This window comes from Dendrobates tinctorius, unplaced genomic scaffold, assembly GCF_039654945.1.
Source record: "Dendrobates tinctorius isolate UK_male_01 unplaced genomic scaffold, ASM3965494v1 ptg000070l, whole genome shotgun sequence".
Taxonomy (NCBI): Eukaryota; Metazoa; Chordata; class Amphibia; order Anura; family Dendrobatidae; genus Dendrobates; species Dendrobates tinctorius.
The window spans coordinates 98,010,649-98,027,571 of NW_027361738.1; positions in this window are offsets into that span (position 1 = coordinate 98,010,649).

Sequence of the window (16,923 nt, forward strand, 5' to 3'; positions counted from 1 at the left end):
TCAGAGTACCGTCCGTGTGTCATCCATGTGCCGTCTGTGTGCTGTCCGCATGTCATCCGAGTGCCATCCGTGTGTCATCAGTGTGCTGTCCGCGTGTCATCAGTGTGCTGTCCAAGTGCCATCTGTGTGTCGTCTGTGTGCTGTCTGCGTGTCATCCGATTGCAGTCCGTGTGTCGTCCATGTGCTGTCCATGTATCATCTGAGTGCCGTCCGTGTGCCGTCATTGTGTCATCTGAGAACCATCCATTTGTCCTCCGTGTGCTGTCGGATTGCCGTCCGTGTGTCATTCGTGGGCTGTCCGAGTGCTGTCCATGTATCATTCAACATTCGAGTGCCATCCATGTGCTGTGTGTCATCCAAGTGCGGGACAGAACAATCACTAATGGATCAATCTGTCCCCATACAGTATCATGTTATCAGCAGCACATCTACAGTTTACACCCCATAGTCCTCCATATAATATAATGTGCCCTATAGTCCTCCATATAGTATAATACACTCCCCATAGTCCTCCATATAGTATAATACACTCCTCATAGCCCTCCATATTTTAAAATACATGCAGTCCTCCATATAATATAATACACTCCTCCATATATTAAAATACACTGCTCAGTCCTCCATATAGTATAATACACTCCTCATAGTTCTCCATTAAAATACACTGCTCAGTCCTCCATATAGTATAATACACTCCTCATAGTGCTCCATATAGTATAATGCACCGCCATAGTCATCAATGTGGTACAAATCACTTCCTATAGTATAATGCACCCCATAGTTCTTCATATAGTATAATGTATTCCCCATAGTCCTCGATACAGTATAATGCAGCCCACATATACTATAATGCAGCCCCGCCATACAATATAATGTAACCCCCATAGAATATGATGCAGCACCACTCTTATAGTATAATGCAGCCAACCCTTAGAGCATAATGCAGCCACCCCACAGAATATAATGTAACCCCCCATAGAATATAATGCAGCCCCCTCATATAGTATAATGCAGCCCCTCCATAGAATATATGGCAGCCCCCTCAGAGTATAATGCAGCCCCCCAGAGAATATAATGCAGCCCCTTATATAGTATAATGTAGCTCCTCCATAGAATACAATGTAGCCCTTCTCATATAGTATAATGTAGCCCCAATAGAGTATAATGTAGCCCCCCTCATAAAGTATAATTAAACCCCTATACAATATAATCTATCCCCCATAGAATATAATGCAGCCCCCCATAGAATACAATGTAGCCTCCTCATATAGTATAATGCAGCCCCCTCATAGAGTATGATGCGATCACCCCCCATAGAATATAATAAATATAATACACCCTGCCAAAGAATATAATGTAGCCCCGAATAGAATATAACAGAGCCCACCTCTCCATAGAATATAATGTACTACATAATACTATGTAGCCCCCCCATATTATATAACACAGCCTCCCCCATAGAATATAATGTATAATGTACGCCCCATGGTATATAACACAGCCACATAGTATATAGCACAGCCACAAAGCATATAACACAGCCCACATAGTATATAACACAGCCCCACATGGTATATAGTACAGCCAACATGGTATATAGCACAGCCCCATGGTATATAGCACAGCCCCATGGTATACAGCACAGCCTCACATGGTATATAGCATAGCCCCACATGGTATATAGCACAGCACCATGGTATACAGCACAACCAAGGTATAGAGCAGAGCCCCACATGGTATACAGCACAGCCCCATGTGGTATACAGCACAGTACCATGCTATATAGCACAGCACCATCGTATATAGCACAACCCGCATCACTCCCCCCAAAGAATGGCCCCACAGTCCAGTACTCATTGTTACATTAAAAAAACATTCCTCACCTTCTTCTTGTGCCGGCGCTGCTCCCGGCTCCTGTCTCCCACTCTGCCTGGTACACAGTGACATCGCGCACCCGAAGTGTCAGAGGCAGAGCGGGGAATGATGGGAGAGGGAGCGTCAGCTGACGCTCTCTCCTCCATCATTGCTTTGAACTGTTCTGGCGCCGGTATAGTTCAATGAGGCGGTGGGGGGAGTTGGCGCTGGTGGCAGGCGGGCCCCCCTGCCTCACAGGGGCCCCATAGTGGCTGCATGATGTGCCACTAGCTGGGGGCCCCTGGGGGGGGCGGGGGCCCTAGGCAGCTGCCTGGTCTGCCTGCTCCTAACGCCAGCCTTGCTCCCAAGTTCGACTATCTGCTACCCGTGACATTCACAAGTTCTGATGCTCAGGGTTCATTCTCTCCTTGAAATACTTTTAACCAGAGTTTACACCAGGGCTGTGGAGTTGAAGTCGTGGAGACGGAGTCGGAGTCATGGAAATTGAGGAGTTGGAGTTGGAGGTTTGGCTTACCGACTCCACAGTCCTGGTGTACACTGTTTCCCTCTCACACAGACCACCAACTATGTCTCACAGACTGCTCCCCATGCCTTCCCTATCACACAGACCGCTCCCCATGCCTTCCCTATCACACAAACCGCTCCCCATCCCTTCCCTATCACACAGACCACTCCCCATCCCTTCCCTATCACACAGACCGCTCCCCATCCCTTCCCTATCACACAGACCGCTCCCCATGCCTTCCCTATCACACAGACCGCTCCCCATGCCTTCCCTATCACACAGACCGCTCCCCATGCCTTCCCTATCACACAGACCGCTCCCCATGCCTTCCCTATCACACAGACCGCTCCCCATGCAATCATTTCTCACATGCTGTTCCTATTGTTTGTCCCCCACTATTAGAGGCCGCTGCCCATGATTTCTCACAGACTTCTCCCCTAGGTCCAACGCTCTCACACAGACTGCACCTTCTGTCCCTGTTTCACAGTCTTCTCCCCATACTCACTTTTGACATCAGTGTTGTTCTCTAAAAGGCTCCTCTCTTCTCTTCTCTTCCCTTCTCTTCAGTCTTTTTCTCACTCACAATTGACATTCTAGTTTTCTGCTGTCACCCCTAGGGGGAGCCCAGGAGCAGAATGCATAGCTAAGGAAAGAATATGACAGTGTGCAGAGAGTCCCCCCTGGTGGTGACTGCGGGTAATTTATGTGTATGAAGGAGATTTGGAGCTTTGTGTCTTTACATTCTCTGACTGCTATAAAGATTAATTGAGAAGATAATTAAAGAAAAACTTTGGACCCTAAAATAACATAATGATAAACCACCATTTACTTTACATAATGTGTCAGTCTTTTAGACATGCATATCTGTTTGTAAAGAACCAAATCCTCCCAGAGACCCATAGACTATAATCACACGTGTCACTGTACAATATATCCAGCAGATTTCCAGGCATATTATTTCCATGCTGTCTGCTGTCATTTAAAGAAGTGAAACCTAATACAAAAATCAATGAAAAAAATCTACATTTAAATAAGACTGGCAAATGAGAGGTGAAAATAGTTCTTCCTAGCATGTAATCATCACAGCCACCAAAGCTCTAAGCCTGGGAGAAAGTCTGAAATGAAGAATTGACAAATGTGCGGCTTTCAGACAATTGTATTATTCCAAAATTACAAAAAGAACAACAGCAACATCTGGTGGTAAGAATATGGTAATGCGAGAAAGTTCCTCCTGCAGAAATTGGATAATGCTACTATTACTACAGTGGCATGTAAAAGTTTGGGCACCTCTGGTCAAAATTACTGTTATTGTGAACAGTTAAACAAGTTGGAGATGAAATCATCTCTAAAAGGCCTAAAGTTTACAGACGACACATTTCGATTTTATTTTAGGCAACAAAAAAAATAAATATATTTTAAACTTTTCCATTTTAATAATTACAAAAAAGATAATGGGCCGATCATTTCATATTCAACTTACAATAACAATAATTTTGACCAGGGGTGCCAAAACTTTTACATACAATTGTTCAATGAATGTATGTGTTTCTGTGCGTATATATATATACTTTATATATGTGTTTGTACACACTGTATGTGTCTGTATATACATATGCTGTATATATATATATACTGTATGTAGGGTATGTTGATATGTGTATAGAGTATATACAAAGCTGCCACCAAGAATTTCTGTGCCCCACACTGGCAAAATTTTCGGGCCCCCTTGAGCCTCCACCCAAGCTCCGCCTTCACCCGTCAAACTGTCCACAGTCCGACCGACCACTCTTGGAAAAACTCCACTTCTGCACCACATCCTCGCCAACCACACATTAACAGTTCTCATCACCAGATCAAATACACAACCTGCAGCTTTTGTTTTGACTAAAAGATTTTTTATGCTGCCACCATAACAAGGTAGACACTTTTGGCCGGGCCCTACGCTACTTTAACCTATTAAACATAAATTAAAATATGCAATACAATTTAGGTATATTTTTATTTATTTTTCAATTTTTAAAATGACCAATAATATCACATACAACGGACAAATACCACCGCACCATGACCAAACCATATATTACCACCACATAGTGACTTATTAAACCACATACAAAGGAACAAATACTACCGCACCATGAAAAGATCACATATTACCACCACAGTTAACAAATACTACAATAATGATCACTAATAAAAAAAAATAATATTAACATAAGTGCAATTATACACAGGAGCTATGTAATGCAGTGATCACCAGTGATATTATTCAAAGGAGCTCTGTATATAGTGTCAGTGTACAGGTAATATAGTGATCACTGGTGACACTATACACAAGAGCTCTGTATATAGTGTACAGGTAATATAGTGATCACTGGTGAAATTGTACACAGAACCTCTGTATATAGTTTACAGGTAATACAGGGATCACCAGTGACATTATACACAGGAGCTTTGTATATAGTGTACAGGTAATACAGTGATCACCAGTGACATTATACACAAGAGCTCTGTATATAGTGTAAAGGTAATATAGTGATCACCAGTGATATTATACACAGGAGCTCTGTATATAGTGTAAAGGTAATATAGTGATCACCATTGACATTATACACAGGAGCTCTGTATATAATGAAAAGCAAATATAGTGATCACCCGTGACATTATACACAGGAGCTCTGTATATAGTGTCAGTGTACAGGTAATACAGTGATCACCAATGACATTATAAACAGGAACTCTGTATATAGTGTACATGTAATACAGGTAGCACCAGTGACATTATACACCGGAGCTTTGTATATAAAGTCAGTGTGCAGATAATACAGTGATTATCAGTGACATTATACACAGGAACTCTGTATATTGTGTCATTGTACAGGTAACATAGTGATCACCAGTGTCATTATACACAGGAGCTCTTTATATAGTGTCAGTGTACAGATAATACAGTGATTACCAGTGACATTATAAGCAAGATCTCTGTATATTGTGTCAGTGTACAGGTAATATAGTGATTACCAGTGACATTATACACAGGAGCTCTGTATATAGTGTCAGTGTACAGATAATACAGTGATCACCAGTGACATTATACACAGGAGCTCTGTATACTTTGTCAGTATACAGATAATACAGTGATCACCAGTGATATTATGCACAGGAGCTCTGTATATAGTGTCAGTGTACAGGTAATACAGGGAGCACCAGTGACATTATACACATGAGCTCTCTATATAGTGTATAGTGTACAGATAATACAGAGATCACCAGTGACATTATACACAGGAGCTCTGTATACTGTGTCAGTGTACAGATAATACAGTGATCACCAGTGATATTATACACAGGAGCTCTGTATATAGTGTCAGTGTCCAGGTAATACAGTGATCACCAGTGATATTATACACAGGAGCTCTGTATATAGTGTCAGTGTACAGATAATACAGTGATCACCAGTGATATTATACACAGGAGCTCTGTATATAGTGTCAGTGTACAGATAATACAGTGATCACCAGTGATATTATACACAGGAGCTCTGTATATAGTGTCAGTGTACAGGTAATACAGGGAGCAGCGGTGACATTATACACAGGAGCTCTGTATATAGTGTCAGTGTACAGATAATACAGTGATCACCAGTGATATTATACACAGGAGCTCTGTATATAGTGTCAGTGTACAGGTAATTCAGGGAGCAGCGGTGACATTATACACAGGAGCTCTGTCATGAACTCATTTTCTGCTCCACCAGTTGAGAGTTCCCCTTCCGTTCTTCCTCTGGTGGTGACAGGAGGTAGTGCGGTTGGTTTAAGTGGTAGTGATCTGCCACCTGATGAGGAAGATAACGATCTCTGGAGTATCAGACTGGATATAAGACAGCCGACGCCCTATCCGGGTGCTGGTGATTCAGTCTGCTTCTCAGGTCCTGGACTTCAGCTCTCTTCCAGTCTTCTCAAGTTAAGTTTGTTTTTTGCTAATGTTCACACTTGCGCTTGTTGGTCAATTCAGTTTTTTGTGTAATCAGCCTGCCCCTGCTGGGGCTATGCTGAAATTCCACTCCTATTAATCAGTATTTGCCAATCTGCTTTTTTCCCTTATTAGATTGGCCTCTTTTTTGCTCTGTCTCAGAATATTTCAGAGTGCTGATATAGGTTTAGAAGTCTAGTGACTTCATGGTTAATTTTGCTATCAGAAGTGTTGGACAATATTTTTGTAGGGTTTTTTGGCAGATTGCAGACAGTGTCTTTCCTTTTCTGTCCTTTTTAGTTAGCCGGGCCCCATCGTTTGCTCAGCCTATTTTCCTGCCTTTGTTTGTATTTTCATCTCATTTCACCGTCAATACATGTGGGGGACTGTCTTTCCTTTGGGGTCTGCTCTGGGGCAGTTAGTTTTCCTCTTTTCCTGCTTTAGGCTTATGTAGTTCTCCGGTTGTGATGAGGCATCTAGGACCAACGTAGGAACGCTCCACGACTGCTGCTAGTTGTGCGGGTAAGATCAGGGATCTGCAATCTGCATAGTTACCAACTTCTCTGGTTTTCTGAGTTTTAGCTTGTTGTCTATTTTTCCTCCTCGGTTTCCCATTCATAACAGAATCACCAACCATACCGCAGATTCTAGGGTACTTAAAAGCAGGAAAGAATTGTTGGAGAAAAAAAAAATAAAGAAGTGTCAGAATTTTTTTTTTTATTATGTATTTTTTTCCTCTTTTTCTCTGGGGCCGTAGGAAGATTTTTTTTAAGCAACTGTCTGATCGTGTGGAGCAGCTTGCTGCTGAAGTACAGGGAATTTCCACCTACCTTATTCAGTCACATGCTGCTGAACCCAAGATTCCTACTCCTGATGTGTTTTCTGGGGATCGGTCTAAATTTCTGAATTTTAAGAATAATTGTAAATTATTTCTTGCTTTGAAGCCTAACTCATCGGAGAGCTCTGTGCAGGAGGTTAAAATTGTCATCTCCTTGCTGTGCGGCGATCCCCAAGATTGGGCGTTTTCTCTGACACCTGAAAATCCTATTCTGACTAATGTGGATGCATTTTTTCAGGCCTTGGGGTTGTTGTATGATGAACCTAATGCCGTTGATCAAGCTAAGAGAACCCTGTTGGCATTAAACCAGGGTCAGGATCCTGCAGAGTTATACTGTCAAAAATTCCGAAAGTCCTTACTACATGGAATGATGTTGCTTTGGCAGCTCTCTTTCGGAAAGGTTTGTCAGAGACCGTAAAAGATGTTATGGTGGGATTTCCTGTTCCCTCTGGTCTGGATGGCTCTACGTCATTAGCCATTCAAGTTGATCGGCGTTTACGTGAACGTACGACTACACGGGAGGCGCTGCCACCTTTTGAACAAATGTCTGAACCTATGCAATGTGATGGGGTTTTGTCTAGGGCGCAACGTCAGGAGTTTAGAAGGCGTAATAAGCTGTGTTTTCTCTGTAGAGACGTGTCTCATACTATTTCTGTCTGCCCTAAACGAGAGAAACGTTTTGCACACACATTTGCTGTGGGCAGTGTACAACCTAAGTTCCCTTTGGCAATTTCTCTGATCTGCTCCTTGTCCACATTTTCCACTAAGGCTTTTGTGGATTCAGGAGCAGCTCTGAATCTGATGGATTTGGACTTTGCTAAACGTTGTGGTTTGTCCATGACGCCTCTGCAGAGGCCCATTCCTTTGAGGGGTATTGATGCCACTCCTTTGGTGGAGAATAAACCTCAGTTTTGGACCCAGGTGATAATGCGAGTTGCCCCAGACCACCAAGAAAATTGTACATTTTTGGTGCTGCATAATTTGCATGATACTATTGTTCTGGGGTTCCCCTGGTTGCAAACTCATAACCCAGTTTTGGATTGGAAATCTGTGTCTGTGGTGAGTTGGGGTTGACAGTGTGTTCTTAGGGACGCTCCTGTTCTCTCCACCTCTCCTCAGTCTCATGATATTCCTGATTATCTGGCTGATTTCTCTGATGTTTTTAGTGAGAGTAAGTCTGCATCTTTGCCTCCTCATAGGAGTTATGACTGTGCAATTGAGTTGATGCCTGGGTGTATATTTCCCAAGGGTCGGCTTTTCAACTTATCTGTACCCGAACATGATGCTATGCGATCCTATATTAAGGAGTCATTGGAGAAGGGTCATATTAGACCATCCTCGTCACCGTTAGGCACTGGTTTTTTTGTGGCCAAGAAAGATGGTTCATTAAGACCGTGTATTGATTATCATTCCCTTAACAAGATGACGGTTAAATATCAGTACCCGTTACCTCTGATGTCTGATTTATTCTCCAGAGTTAAGAGTGCCTGCTGGTTTACTAAGCTTGACCTCAGGGGGCGTATAATCTTATTCGCATCAAGCACGGGGATGAATGGAAGACGGCATTTAATATTCCGGAGGGACATTTTGATTACCTGGTGATGCCTTTTGGGCTCTCTAATGCCCCTTCTGTCTTCCAATCCTTTATGAATGATATTTTCCGAGACTTTGTGGATAAGTTTTTGATCATCTATCTGGATGATATTTTGATCTTTTCTAGTGATTGGGATTCCCATGTGGAACATGTCCGAACTGTGTTCCGGATTTTGAGGGAGAATTCCCTGTTTGTTAAGGGATCGAAATGCCTCTTTGGTGTACAGAGGATTTCATTTTTGGGATTTATCTTGTCTCCATCGACTATTGAAATGGACCCGGCCAAGGTACAGGCCATTTATGATTGGGTTCAGCCCACTACTTTGAAGGCCCTCCAGAAGTTTTTGTTTTTTTCTAATTTCTATCGTAAATTTATAGGTAATCTTTCTAGTATTGTCAAACCACTGACTGATCTGACCAAGAAGGGCGCTGATGTGCTGAATTGGTCTCCTGAGGCTGTCTCAGCATTTCTGGAGCTTAAGCAGAGATTTACTTCAGCTCCAGTTTTACGACAACCTGATGTCTCACTTCCATTTCAAGTGGAGGTGGACGCTTCTGAGATTGGTGCAGGAGCTGTGTTGTCCCAAAAAGATCCTGTGGCTTCTAAGATGAATCCCTGTGCCTTCTTTTCTCGAAAGTTTTCCCCATCTGAACGCAACTATGACGCTGGGAATCGGGAATTGTTGGCCATGAAATGGGCATTTGAGGAGTGGAGACATTGGTTGGAGGGAGCTAGACATCAATTTGTGGTCCTCACCGATCACAAGAATCTGATTTATCTGGAGTCGGCCAAACGTTTGAATCCTAGACAGGCTAGATGGGCCTTGTTTTTCACGCGTTTTAATTTTGTGGTCTCTTTTCTTCCGGGCACTAAGAATGTTAAGGCAGACACCCTTTCTAGGAGTTTCTTTGCTGATTCTCTTAATGTGACCGAGCCTACTACTATCCTAGGTGAGGGGGTAGTTCTTTCTGCCATTTTGCCTGATTTGAGACGCGCTCTGGAGGAATTTCAGGAGGATAAACCTGAGCGTTGCCCTATGGGAAGATTGTATGTTCCTGACCAGTGGAGAAAGAGAGTGATGTCTGAAGTCCATTGCTCCGCATTGGCTGGTCATCCGGGTATTTTTGGCACCAGAGATTTGGTGAGTCGGTCGTTTTGGTGGCCTGCCTTATCTCGTGATGTCAGGAATTTTGTACAGTCCTGTGGGACTTGTTCTTGGTCTAAACCCTGTTCTCGTTCTAGTGGGTTGCTGATGCCCCTGCCGGTGCCCAAGAGGCCATGGACCCATATCTCAATGGATTTTATTTCTGATCTTCCTGCCTCTCAGAGAATGACTGTTATCTGGGTGATTTGTGATATATTTTCGAAGATGGTCCATCTTGTACCACTCCCAAAGTTGCCATCTTCCGCTGAGTTGGTGCCCTTGTTTTTACAACAGGTGGTTCAGTTACACGGGATTCCTGAGAACATTGTGTCCGATAGAGGGGTCCAGTTTGTTTCCAGATTCTTGAAAGCTTTTTGTTCCAATCTGGGAATTCAGTTATCTTTCTCCTCCGCGTTTCATCCCCAGACCAATGGGCAGACTGAGAGAACAAACCAGACCTTGGAGTCTTATTTAAGATGTTTTATATCTGCTGATCAAGATGATTGGGTCTCATTTTTGCCCTTGGCCAAATTTGCGCAGAACAATAGAGCTAGTTCTGCCACTCTGATGTCACCCTTTTTCTGTAATTTTGGGTTTCATCCTCGATTCTCTTCAGGGTAAGTGGAATCTTCGTCCTGTCAGGTGTGGACACTGTGGTTGTGAGAATGCAGCAGATATGGGACCAAGTGGTGGATAAGTTGTCACTCTCTCAGGAAAAGGCCCAGCGTTTTTCCAACCGGCGTAGGACCATTGGTCCCCGGTTTAAAGTGGGTGATATGGTTTGGCTGTCATCTAAGAATATTCCTATGAAGGTTGCATCTCCAAAATTTAAGCCAAGATTTATTGGACTTTATAAGATTTTGGAGATTCTTAATCCTGTTTCTTTTCGATTGGCTCTTCCAGTTACGTTCAAAATCCATAACGTATTTCACAAGTCACTGTTGAAGAGGTTTGTTGAGCCAGTAGTTCCTGTGGCGGCACCTCCTGATCCTGTATTGGTTAACGGCAATGTGGAATATGAGGTAGAAAAAATATTGGTTAGATGGAGACTCCAGTATTTGGTCAAATGGAAGGGTTATGGCCAGGAGGATAATTCTTGGGTCTCTGCCTCTGATATTCATGCCAATAGATTGGTTCGTGCTTTTCACCGGGCCCATCCTGATCGGCCTGGTGGCGTGGATGAGGGTTCGGTGACCCCTCCTCAAGGGGGGTACTGTTGTGAACTCATTTTCTGGTCTACCAGTTGTGAGTTCTCCTTCCGGCCTCCCTCTGGTGGTAACAGGAGGTAGTGAGGTTGATTTAATTAGTAGAGATCTGCCACCTGATGATGAGGATAACGATCGGATCTCTGGAATCTCAGACTGGATTTAAGACAGCCGACGCCCTATTCTGGTGCTGGTGATTCCTTCTGGCTTTTCAGGTCTTGCTTTTCAGCTCTGTTCCAGTCATCTCAAGCTAAGTGTTTCTGCTAATGTTCACACTTGATTTTGTTGGTATATTCAGTTTTTTGTATGGTCAGCCAGCCCCGGCTGGGGCTGTGCTGAATTTCCACTCTTATTTATCTGTATTTGCCAATTTGCTTTTTGTCCCTTATTAGATTGGCCTCTTTTTTGCTCTGTTTCAGAATATTTCAGAGTGCTGATATAGTGGGAGAAGTCTAGTGACTTCATGGTTAATTTTGTTATCAGAAGTGTTGGACATTATTTTTGTAGGGTTTTTTGGGTAGATTGCAGACAGTGTCTTTCCTTTCCTATCCTTTCTAGTTAGTTTGGGCCCCATCATTTGCTCAGCCTATTTTCCTGCCTGTGTTTGTGTTTTCATCTTCTTTCACCGTCAATACATGTGTGGGGGCTGTCTATTCCTTTGGGGTGTGCTCTGAGGGAGTTAGTTTTCCCCTTTTCTTGCTTTAGGCTTATTTAGTCCTCCGGCTGTGATGAGGCGTCTAGATTCATCGTAGGAACGCTCCACGGCTGCTGCTAGTTGTGTGGTTAGGATCAGGGGTCTGCAATCTGCAAAGTTACCAACCTCTCTGGTTTTCTGTGAATTAGCTTGTTTAGTTTTCCTCCTCGGTGACCCATTCATAACAGTACAGGTAATACAGTGATCACAAGTGACATTATGCACAGGAGCTCTGTATACTGTGTCAGTGTACAGATAATACAGTGATCAGTGACATTATACACAAAAGCTCAGTATATAGTGTCAGTGTACAGGTAATACAGTGATCACCAGTGACATTATGCATAGGAGTTCTGTAAATATTGTATAGTGTACAGGTAATACAGGGATCACCAGTGACATTATACACAGGAGCTTTGTATATAGTGTCAGTGTACATGTAATGCAGCGATCTCCAGTGACATTATACACAGGAGCTCTGTATATAGTGTACAGATAATACAGTGATCACCAGTTATATTATAAACAGGAGCTCTGTATATAGTGTATAGTGGACAGATAATACAGGGATCACCAGTGACATTGTACACAGGAGCTGTTTATATAGAGTCAGTGTTCAGGTAATACAGTGACCACTGGTGACATTATACACATGAGCTCTTTATATAGTATATAGTGTACAGGTAATGCAGTGATCACCAGTGACATTATACACAGGAGCTCTGTATACTGTGTCAGTGTACAGATAATACAGTGATCAGTGACATTATACACAAAAGCTCAGTATATAGTGTCAGTGTACAGGTAATACAGTGATAACCAGTGATATTATACACAGGAGCTCTGTATATAGTGTCAGTGTACAGGTACTAAAGGGAGCACCAGTGACATTATACACAGGAGCTCTGGATATAGTGCCAGTGTACAGGTAATACAGTGATCACCAGTGACATTATACACAGGACCTCTGTATATAGTGTATAATGTACAAGTAATACAGTGATCACCAGTGACATTATACACAGGAGCTTTGCATATAGTGTACAGGTAATACAGTGATCACCAGAGACATTATACACAGGAGCTTTGTATATAGTGTCAGTGTACAGGTAATACAGTGAACAACAGTGACATTATACACAGGAGCTCTGTATATAGTGTATAGTGTACAGGTAATACACGGTGCACCAGTGACATTATACACAGGAGCTCTTTATACAGTGTCAGTGCACAGATAATACAGTGATCACCAGTGACATTATACACAAGAGCTTTGTATATAGTGTACAGATAATTCAGTGATCACCAGTGACATTAAACACAGGAGCTTTGTATATAGTGTATAGTGTACAGATAATACAGTGATCACCAGTGACATTTTACACAGGAGCTCTTTATATAGAGTCAGTGTACAGGTAATATAGTGATCACTGATGACATTATACACAGGAGCACTTTATATAGTGTCAGTGTACAGGTAATATAGTGATCACTGGTGACATTATACACAGGAGCTCTGTATACTGTGTCAGTGTACAGATAATACAGTGATCAGTGACATTATACACAGGAGCTCTGTATATAGTGTCAGTGTACTGGCAATACAGTGATCACAAGAGACATTATGCATAGGAGTTCTGTAAATAGTGTATAGTGTACAGGTAATACAGGGATCACCAGTGACATTATACACAGGAGCTCTGTATATAGTGTCAGTGTTCAGGTAATGCAGTGATCTCCAGTGACATTATACACAGGAGCTCTGTATATAGTGTCTGCATACAGGTAATACAGTGATCACCAGTGACATTATGCATAGGAGCTCTGTATATAGTGTCAGTGTACAGGTAATATAGTGATCACCAGAGACATTATACACAGGAGCTCTGTATATAGTGTCAGTGCACAGATAATACAGTGATCAGTGACATTATACACATGAGCTCTTAATATAGTGTATAGTGTACAGGTAATACATTGATCACCAGTGACATTATGCATAGGAGTTCTGTAAATAGTGTATAGTGTACAGGTAATACAGTGATCTCCAGTGACATTATGCACAGGAGCTCTGTATATAGTGTCTGTGTACAGTTAATGCAGTGATCACCAGTGACATTATGCATAGGAGCTCTGTATATAGTGTCAGTGTACAGGTAATATAGTGATCACTAGTGACATTATACACAGGAGCTCTGTATATAGTGTATAGTGTACAAGTAATGCAGTGATCACCAGTGATATTATACACAGGTGCTCTGTATATAGTGCCAGTGTACAGGTAATACAGCGATCACAAGTGACAATATGCTTAGGAGTTCTGTAAATAGTGTATAGTGTACATGTGATACAGTGATCACCAGTGACATTATACACAGGAGCTTTGTATATAGTGTCAGTGAACAGGTAATGCAGTGATCTCCAGTGACATTATACACAGGAGCTCTGTATATAGTGCCAGTGTACAGGTAATACAGCGATCACCAGTGACATTATACACAGGAGCTCTGTATATAGTGCACAGTGTACAGGTAATACAGTGATCACCAGTGACATTATGCATATGAGCTCTGTATATAGTGTATAGTGTACAGGTAATACATGGAGCACCAGTGACATTATATGCAGGAGCTTTGTATATAGCGTCAGTGTACAGATAATACAGTGATTACCAGTGAAATTATAAGCAAGATCTTTGTATATTGTGTCAGTATGCAGGTAATATAGTGATCACCAGAGACAATACACACAGGAGCTCTGTATATCATGTCAGTGTACAGGTAATACAGTGATCACCAGTGACATTATACAAAGGAGCTTTGTATATAGTGCATAGTGTATAGATAATACAGGGATCACCAGTGACATTGTACACAGGAGCTCTGTATATAGAGTCAGTGTACAGGTAATATAGTGATCACCAGTGACATTATACACAGGAGCTCTGTATATAGTGTCAGTGCACAGATAATACAGTGATCAGTGACATTATACACATGAGCTCTTAATATAGTGTATAGTGTACAGGTAATACAGTGATCACCAGTGATATTATACACAGGAGCTCTGTATATAGTGTCTGTGTACAGGTAATGCAGTGATCACCAGTGACATTATGCATAGGAGCTCTGTATATAGTGTCAGTGTACAGGTAATATAGTGATCACCAGTGACATTATACACAGGAGCTCCGCAAATAGTGTATAGTGTACAGGTAATACAGTGATCAGGGACATTATACACATGAGCTCTTTATATAGTGTATAGTGTACAGGTAATGCAGTGATCGCCGGTGATATTATACACAGGTGTTCTGTATATTGTGCCAGAGTACAGGTAATACAGCGATCACAAGTGACATTATGCATAGGAGCTCTGTATATAGTGTCAGTGTACAGGTAATACAGGGATCACCAGTGACATTATACACAAGAGCACTCTATATAGTGTCAGTCTACAGGTAATGCAGTGATCACCAGTGACATTATGCATAGGAGTTCTGTAAATAGTGTATAGTGTACAGGTGATACAGTGATCACCAGTGACATTATACACAGGAGCTTTATATATCGCGTCAGTGTACAGGTAATGCAGTGATCTCCAGTGACATTATACACAGGAGCTCTGTATATAGTGTATAGTGTACAGGTAATACAGTGATCACCAGTGACATTATACACAGGAGCTCTGTATGTAGTGCCAGTGTACAGGTAATACAGGGATCACCAGTGACATTATACACAGGAGCTCTGTATATAGTGTCAGTGTACAGGTAATACAGTGATCACCAGTGACATTATACACAGGAGCTCTGTATATAGTGTCAGTGTACAGGTAATACAGCGATCACCAGTGACATTATACACAGGAGCTCTGAATATAGTGCACAGTGTACAGGTAATACAGTGATCACCAGTGACATTATGCATAGGAGCTCTGTATATAGTGTATAGTGTACAGGTAATACACGGAGCACCAGTGACATTATACACAGGAGCTCTGTATATAGTGTATAGTGTACAGGTAATACAGTGATCACCAGTGACATTATACACAGGAGCTCTGTACATAGTGTCAGTGTACAGGTAACACAGGGATCACCAGTGACATTATACACAGGAGCACTTTATATAGTGTCAGTCTACAGGTAATACAGTGATCACCAGTGACATTATGCATAAGAGTTCTGTAAATAGTGTATAGTGTACAGGTAATATAGTGATTACCAGTGACATTATACACAGGAGCTTTGTATATAGTGTCAGTGTACAGGTAATGCAATGATCTCCAGTGACATTATACACAGGAGCTCTGTATATAGTGTATAGTTAACAGGTAATACAGTGATCACCAGTGACATTATACACAGGAGCTCTGTATATAGTGTATAGTGTACAGGTAATACAGTGATCACCAGTGACATTATACACAGGAGCTTTGTATATATTGTCAGTGTACAGGTAATGCAACGATCACCAGTGACATTATACACAGGAGCTCTGTATATAGTGCCAGTGTACAGGTAATACAGCGATCACCAGTGACATTATACACAGGAGCTCTGTATATAGTGTATAGTGTACAGGTAATACACGGAGCACCAGTGACATTATACGCAGGAGCTTTGTATATAGTGTCAGTGTACAGATAATACAGTGATTACCAGTGACATTATAAGCAAGATCTTTGTATATTGTGTCAGTATACAGGTAATATAGTGATCACCAGAGACATTAAACACAAGAGCTCTGTATATCATGTCAGTGTACAGGTAATACAGTGATCACCAGTGACATTATACAAAGGAGCTTTGTATATAGTGTATAGTGTACAGATAATACAGGGATCACCAGTGACATTGCACACAGGAGCTCTGTATATAGTGTCAGTGTACAGGTAATATAGTGATCACCAGTGACATTATACACAGGAGCTCTGTATATAGTGTCAGTGCACAGATAATACAGTGATCAGTGACATTATACACATGAGCTCTTAATATAGTGTATAGTGTACAGGTAATACAGTGATCACCAGTGATATTATACACAGGTGCTCTGTATATAGTGTCAATGTTCAGGTAATACAGTGATCAC